Below are 8,417 nucleotides of genomic sequence, written 5' to 3'. Positions count from 1 at the left end.
GAGATTCTTGAAGCCCATCCATGACTCCCAACAGAGCTTGCTGCCAAACGCAGAGAGGTGGGCCTTAGAGAAAAGAGCCTCATTGAGAGAGAAACCTTTCCAAGCCCTTTTGTTTTTTAGACAAAATTTGTCCACATTTCTTTTGAGCAGGTCTTCCCATACATCCTTGGAGAATATGGCCCTTTGAATCCATTTTGCTGCAAGTTTTTCAGCCAGTAATCCAATGTTGATGATGCCCAATCCCCTTATTCTTTATTCATACAGCATACATGAAAGGCAATCTTGCTGTACTTCTTTCTGAGACTAAGGAAACTCCCCATAGGAAGCTCCCCATGAAAGGCAATCTTGCTGTACTTCTTTCTGACTAAGGAACCTCCCCATAGGAAGCTCCCCATGATTGAGTTCAGGGAGTTCAATTGGGTTTTGGAGGGTCTCCAGCAGGCAAGAAAATAGACCACTGAGGGTATAATGAAGTGGTTAAGTATAAAGAACACTATATTCATGAGTTTGGGAATTTCCCAACTCCTATTTTTTGAATACTAAAAAGGTGGGACTTGGATAACATGCCTATAAGTTTCTCAAAACCATATCATGTGACCTATTGTTGGAAAGCGCTTGGAAAATGGAATCTAGTGAGCTATAGAGCACTCAATTTGGAGTAACGGTGTTCAAGTTATGATTAATCCAAAGATTTGACCACGTGTCCCAAACTACTGGGAAATTCCCATATTCCCCAATATGGTGTTAAAGGCTCGAGAAGCAACCCCCGTATTTATATGACTCCATTTCATAACCTGGCTTTTGAGCTTCTGCATAATGAAATCCCATCTCTGTTTGACATATATATTAAACCCCATGGGTATGCCCAATAGCCTGAAAACTACCCCTTCCGGGATAGCCTTACAACCTGCGGCCAGTATAGCAGGAGGAGGAACCCCTTCAAAGACTCTGAAACTGGTCTTGGCATGATTGATTTGAGAACCACTGGCTAAACAAAAAGTATCTAGGCAAGCCATGAAGTAGGTTGCAGTTTGAACTTCATTACGGAGAAGGGCATTGGTGTCATCAGCGAAAAGTTACAGACATAGGGGCTCCGCTCTGTTAGGGACAGCGATGCCCTTAATATTGTTTTTGGTTAATTCATCATTCACCAACCACCCCAGGGCATCAGCAACAATGGCAAACAGCAGGGGAGATAAAGGGCACCCTTGTCTTATGGACTTCTTTAGAGGAAAGGTATCAGCAGAGTAAGGGACCCGTTAACGGCAACCCTTGAGGAAGCATTACCCAAGAGTGTTTGAACATATTTAATGAATTTCGTGTTCAGGCCAATGTCCTGCAAATATTGGAAGAGGAAGGACCAATCAATTCTGTCATAGCCTTTGTCAAAGTCTATTTTCAGGAAGATGTAGTTTTGCCCAGAGCTTTCAGCATGTTCCATGCCCTCCCATAGACTTATGATAGCATCAAGGATATATCTCCCCTTAATGAAACCTTTTTGCTCCTTCAAGATCCACTCATCCATATAGGGGTTGATTCTCCTTGTCAGGATATGAGCAAAGACTTTGTAGAGAGAAGAGAGACATGTTATGGGCCTCCAGTTCCCCAAGTCATCCTTATCATCTTTTTTATGAATTAGCTTAATAACCCCCACATTGGACTTATCACAGCAAGGCCACCCTTCCTCATGTCTTCTTTCCAGATGTTTAAGATATGAGGGGTGAGATCATCTTTGAAGGCTTGGAAGAATTCATTTGGGATCCCATCTTCCCCAGGGGACTTTCCCTTTTTGAGGTGAGTGATAGCATCTTTCACCTCCTTCTCAGAGAAGGGGGCATCTAGTTTCATAGCCAGTGAGTGACGGATTGACCATTTTTTTTCCTAGTGAGAGCAATTTTGGCTCTAGCTGTGGTGATTTCCTGAGTGGGGGGAGAGACGGTGGAGAACAAGTTAAGAAAATGGTTCTTGATGACTTGAAGGTTTTCCTCTTCAGAAGCAGCAACCTGGCCATTAGGTTTCTTAACAAAGGGAATAAGATCTCTGGCTTTTTTCCTTTTGAGTAAAGAAAACATCTTAGGGTGGGGAGTGTCAATCTTAGGGTGGGGAGTGTCAATTTTTTCAGCCCATTAATTATTGCTGTTTTGTGAGTTTTGTGAGTTGCAGGCTAACTTGAATTTTGAAGTCTATCTATTGTGCCTCTTTGAACTCTTATCTATTGTAATTCTTTGCAAGATCTTAACACGCAGTTTTGTAAGGCCTTTTTGTTGTACTTACTAATAATGGTTAAATGTACATGCGCCTTTGTGTGGCTCTATGCTTGTGTGGATTTCTTGCTTGTTAATTTGAATCACAGGTAAATACAACCTCTACTACCATCCATCCATACACACATATAAATGTATGTGTATCTCTTACCATCCATCCATATATATATGTGTATATATGTATATGTATGTATACATATATTATATGCATACATAAACATCTATATACACACATTTACATACATACACATACATGTGTATTATGTATATGTATGTATGTATATACGCACACACACATTTACATACATACATATATATATATATATATATATATATATATATATATATATATATATATATATATATATATATATATATATATACATACATTTATGTGTATATATGTATATATATGTACATGTATGCATATACATAATCTGTGTATATATATACACATATATCACTACTACATGATAGCCTAATACCGGCGCTTATACCGACGTCATTAAACGGGGTCTAAAAAAGCCCCGTTATCGGTATAAACCCCGGTATCTGCGTCGGAACCACGTCGTCGGTATTTGCGTCAGTAATACCCGATATATATACCGGCGCTCATACCGGTGTGCATACCAGCACGCATATCGGCGCGCATACCAGCGCACATACCGACGCTCATACCGACGCTTATACCAGTGCGCATACCGGTGCTCATACCAGCATGCATACTGGCGCTCATACTCGCACGTATACCGATGCTCATACCAGCACGCATATCGATGCTCATACCAGCACGCATACCGGCGCTCATACCAGCGTGCATACAAGCGCACATATCGGACGACCATAGCAATAAATTGGACAGAATGGTGTTGCCTGCTGCCTACAGTCAACAGGACTCAACAGCAGTAAACAGACAGCACCATTCTGTCCAAAATAGAGCACAAAAGACAACCGTGCTCGTTTTTGTATTTTTTAGAAAAAGAAACAAGAAACATTACTCATGAATATTTTGATCATATACTAATAGTTTAGAGGACTTACATTATGGTAATGCCTCCCAATTGATGGTCTCTCCTTCTGCTTCAAGCATCTCAAATAAGGCCACAAGGCCATATTTGTGAGCGTACTTCTCTTCTCGCCTACTTGGTAGGCGATTCATGGCCAACTCCTACATAAACGATTAACAATTACAACTTTTAGAAATCAACATTTAGCCCACATACATACATTTAGATAAACAAAATTGCTACAAATACTTACAAATTCATGGCGCATGGTTTCGTAACCACCACTCCCAAGATGAGAAGCCCCTACTGTTTGGAGTCTCGTCCTTGCCGCCTCTCTTTGTTGTTGAAACCTCTCTGGTGTCTTTGTGAGCTCCTGAGCTATGGTATTGGATCTCGTTGGTTGACCAGCTGGTCTTCGGAGAGTCCGGATGATATATTTTGTAAAACAATGGACTCAATATTTTGGAGGATTATGATCAGTAATACTATGATTTCATTGAAAGATTGTTTTAAAGACAGCCGATATCTGTTATAATGACAATTTCATATTGGGTGTATAAGTGGTATGCCTACCTTAAATTTTGCTTGAAGCGTTGGCTAGGGGGCCTAGGAACTTTTTTCCTTGGCACCCAGGAAAAACATAACCAAATTTTTATAAAGGAATCCCACCAATACAGTGGTTGGGCAGTTGACTAACCCATGGACTAGGCTGGATCGGGGATACAAATAGTAAGTTACGTTATTTAGATTAAGTCCTAGAAGACCCTTGTTCTGTGGGAGGGAATTAGCGGCTGTGCCTCACTAAAGGAGGAAAAAAGCGGTGATTCTATGGACCAAGTGCAAGTCTCTCCGAAGAACCAACTGGTCAACCAACGAGATCCAATATCAAAATTCAGTTCACAAAAGTCATTCTTTTCAGTTCATCCGTATCTTCCTTGATGTATGCATGGGTGTCCTAGCAACCGCGAGCCCGTGCAACATCACTTGGTCAGAACCCCCTAGGATCCTACTTAGGTGTCCTAGCACTTCACTCAAGGACCGTGTCGTCGGTCCTCACCCATCGTACCGGAAGTGCACCATTTTAACCATACCGAGGCTAGTCAAGACCTCGGCAGGCTTTGCCGTGAGCGACGTCCCTCGACGACTCCCCGCCAGCTGTTGCAACAACGAGTCTCTCCTTAATTAATCACATACCAAATGCTTCCTCTAGCATTCTGGCGTAAAACAGTCCTTTAAAGAAAACAGAGGTTCTGTGTAAGTAGAATTCCCAGTTCGAGATTGGTTCCACAAAACCCTTTTCCCTTAATCCAGATTTTCTTAATGAGAATCATTGATCTCTCATCAGGGTAATCTACCCATCATTTGACTAAATTTCCAACTAGATTCTTGATGATTTCGATTAAGGGAAAACTATGCTAATTCAACGGTAGTCTATTCTTTGTGTCAAGAATTGGAATTGGTCACGAGGTTTTTACTTGATGATTCAAAGATGGGCAAGTAGTTTACTGGCCGCCCCTCTCACAGTCGTGGTGTAACCAAAATTATTCGGTTTACTTCTGACTTTGATTCCTAAGGATTTTCTTCAGATAAAAATCTACAAAACTTCTAACCGTACGAAAAATTTCAACTTTATGAATTTCATTCCTTCCTAACCATAATAGATTAAGAAATGGTTCTATATGAGAATATCGGATTTTTATAAAAATGCTCTTCTTCCATTAATCTAATTTTGGGTAAATATCAGTTTGGTGATTTATCTACATAAAATATCTAAGAATATTCTTTCTACCAATTTAATTATCAACCCTAATTTTCTAGGTGGATTTATGGTGAAAATTCCTCTTTTGTCACCAAAATTTAGTTTAAACCTTTCTCTACTTAAAATACCATTAAATTTCTTCTTTTCATTAAATACAAATATCCATTTTTTTGAATATGCTTAAAATTTCTCTTTTTGTATTTAAATGATTTAATTCCAAATGTCATGGAAATTCCTCTTTTATCATTTAAAAATTCTTATACATAAAATAAATTTATCTAAAATTTCTCTTTTTTTAAATTAAATAAAAATATCCATTATTTTAAATATACCAAAAATTTCTCTTTTACCATTTAATTACTTGGATCTCAATTATCATGGGAATTCATCTTTTTGCATTAAAAATTTTTTTACCAAAAAATTCTCTTTTCTTTTTAATTAAATATTTTTGCATAAATATTAAAAATTTATTTCCCATGAATATGATGAAAATAATTCTTTTTACATAGGATGTCCAATCCTAGAATATGGTAGGAAGTTCTCTTTTAGCATTCTACATAAAATAAGATATATATTATTTTCTAAAAATTTTGCCATAGCTTCGCTACTATTACTGATAATTTTTAATTTTTGCTAAAAGAATAAAACATTGTAATGCAAATATGATAGAAGATCTATTCTTAAACTTAAATCTGAACTATGGATTTGAATCATAATTTTAACCATAATCATAAACTTAATTATGATTATTCTACTAGATTAAGCTATTTCCATTATTCCTCTTTTTCCAAATGGATAGGATTATCTCTTTCTCATTTAGAATCAATTAAAGTAGTTTTTAATTACTTATAAATAATCTAAAAGAATTAACCATTATTTTGTTAACATAAAAGCATAAAAATACCATTTTCTTATTCTCTAGCTTAACAAGCTTAGAGTTTGATTTCGAATTAAGAATTTATCAATAAGAAGCATTCTTTTGCTAAAGAATTAGCCATAGGAATGACTATTCTTTTTTTTTAGAGAGAGATATACATAAGAAAGCATTCTAATTAAGCATAAAGATTAACTTTTTCTTAATTACACATTAAAATTCTTAGGGAAAACTTGATTTGAATTTAAAACAACCACTTAGAAACTTTTCAAGCTTGAGAGGGGTTGAGAAGAGAAGTCATTTGAGAATATTAACAAAAGAAATAATAGCATCCCTCTTAATCCTGCCAAATGATAGAACCAAATCTAGATATTTGTAATATCTAAATATATTCTTTATCTAAATATTTATCATATCTAAATATATTCTTTATCTTTTCTTTGAAAATTTAACTATATTTTCCTCCATAATGTGTTTTTCAAATTTTATTCAAAGGTTTTTTCCACACATAATAATATTCCCATGAAATATTAAATTAAAAAATTAACTTTTTAAAATGCAATAACATGGAATTTATAAAATTACTACTTTCATAATTTAAAAAATATAATCCTTAGAAATGAGTTATTCTTTAAAATGTCATATTTTTATTCTCTTTCTATGTATATTTCTCATGTACGATATTATCTTCAAAAGATTAATATAGTTTAAAAATTGTAAAAATTGTAAAAGATATTTTAATGAAAAGGGAGGAGGGAGGTGCCATATGGCATGCATGCATACCACATGGAACCATTATGGCTGATGTGGCTATACCCCCCATATCTACATGGGCTGACATATGGAAGGATGCATGACATTGCATTCCATGATGTGACAAGTCATGTCACCAATTGTGAGGTGGCATGCAGGTGACAAGAAGATGTAGCATTAATGATTACTAGAATGACATTAAGATGAACAATCAACTAGGTTGACCATGTTGACATAGAGGGTAGAGGTAGTAAGGTAAAGTGGCAAGGTGCTTATGTGGATCCTCTTCAAGCTGATATGGACACAAAGTGGCATTTACATGTGCCCACCCAAGGCTCACACAGGGCATGATCTTTAGGCTTCGTAGATTACCAAGCCTAGATTTCCAAACCTAACTAGGATTGGTTTAAGACTTAAAAAGGGGGAGAGTGGACACAATATGGGAATGCTCACTTGGGAGGATTGAAAATGGACCTTCCTGTACTCAAATTAAGAAAAATATTTTTTAATAAATTCATGGTAAAACAAGTATAGTAATCCCTAGAGTTTTTAGATCAAAAGATTTAATATTTAATTTTCTAATAGTCAGATTTTTTTTCTAAATTACATCTACAAAAATCCAATCTCGTTAGCTTTGTAATTTTAACGTAGATCCACATAATACTAATCTTTTTCAATCCAATGATCACTAGATGCATACAAATTGAGCTTTTTAGATTGTAGATGTGGTGGGGGGACAAAACAGTACGTTTTAAAACAATTCTAATGCCTTTTAAATAATATAAAAAATAGAAAAACACATAAAAAATACTCGATAAATCAAGTTAAGCTCTATGTTATGTGAATTTGTGATATGTAAAGTGGAAAAATCATACGAGTAATTATGTAAAAGTTATAGGAAATTTACTCTCATTTAGTCTACCTGTCCAAACCTCGGACAGGGCGGCCTACGCACATATTTTGTACCCAAACAAAAGGGGCTTTGAAATTATTGGATGTTTGATCAGATTTTAGTTTTAGGTGCCTAACTTTGCATGTGATGCTTCATTAGAAGACCTTGATATGAAATTCCTTTGCTAACTAGGAGAGATTGGCCATTCTTTGAAAAACCTACATGTTTTCAAGCTAAACCTAAGGCTTCCCACTAAACAAAACTAGATAACCTCATCTTGCAAACCATCCTCAAAGGTCACTTTGTGAAGGGGATTTTGAATTCTCATGTGAAGGCCATAATTTGGTTTTGTTGGCTAAAAAGGTTTGTGATATGAGAACGTGTAGATGAAACATCAAGGAGTAGTATGGCTTTATTATTTCTCTCTCCTATTCTCTATTAGTGGCAGTTTGTCCTTGTACCGGATTCGACCCCATCTGATTTGGCAATGACTCGCTACAACAACCTCCGCACCTCGATCAACAGGCTTTCAGAGTAATTGTATTCCACATACGATCCAAAACTTACAAAATATGACCTCGTAGGCAAGGTTGAGGTTCAACCACTGCTTTGTTCAACCCGCAGTCAAGACTGACAATCTGGTTAACCAGTATGCTCTTTGAATGGGCCAGATTTCCTATGAAAAGGAAGTGCATTGTTATGTTTGCAAAAGATAAGCATGTATTTCTTTTTTATCTCAACAATGGGAATGAGCAATTGTCTTGATTAAAGTCCATGTTTTTTGCTCTCTTGATAATGAGAACATGTTTGGGAGTGATTGATACCGTATGAGGCATATTTGTGTTCAAGCCATATAGTAAGGCTTATT

The sequence above is a fragment of the Cibotium barometz genome, chromosome 59 (genome assembly GCF_041138505.1).
Source record: "Cibotium barometz isolate CiBa-2024 chromosome 59, ASM4113850v1, whole genome shotgun sequence".
NCBI lineage: Eukaryota > Viridiplantae > Streptophyta > Polypodiopsida > Cyatheales > Cibotiaceae > Cibotium > Cibotium barometz.
This window is presented reverse-complemented; position numbering follows the sequence as displayed.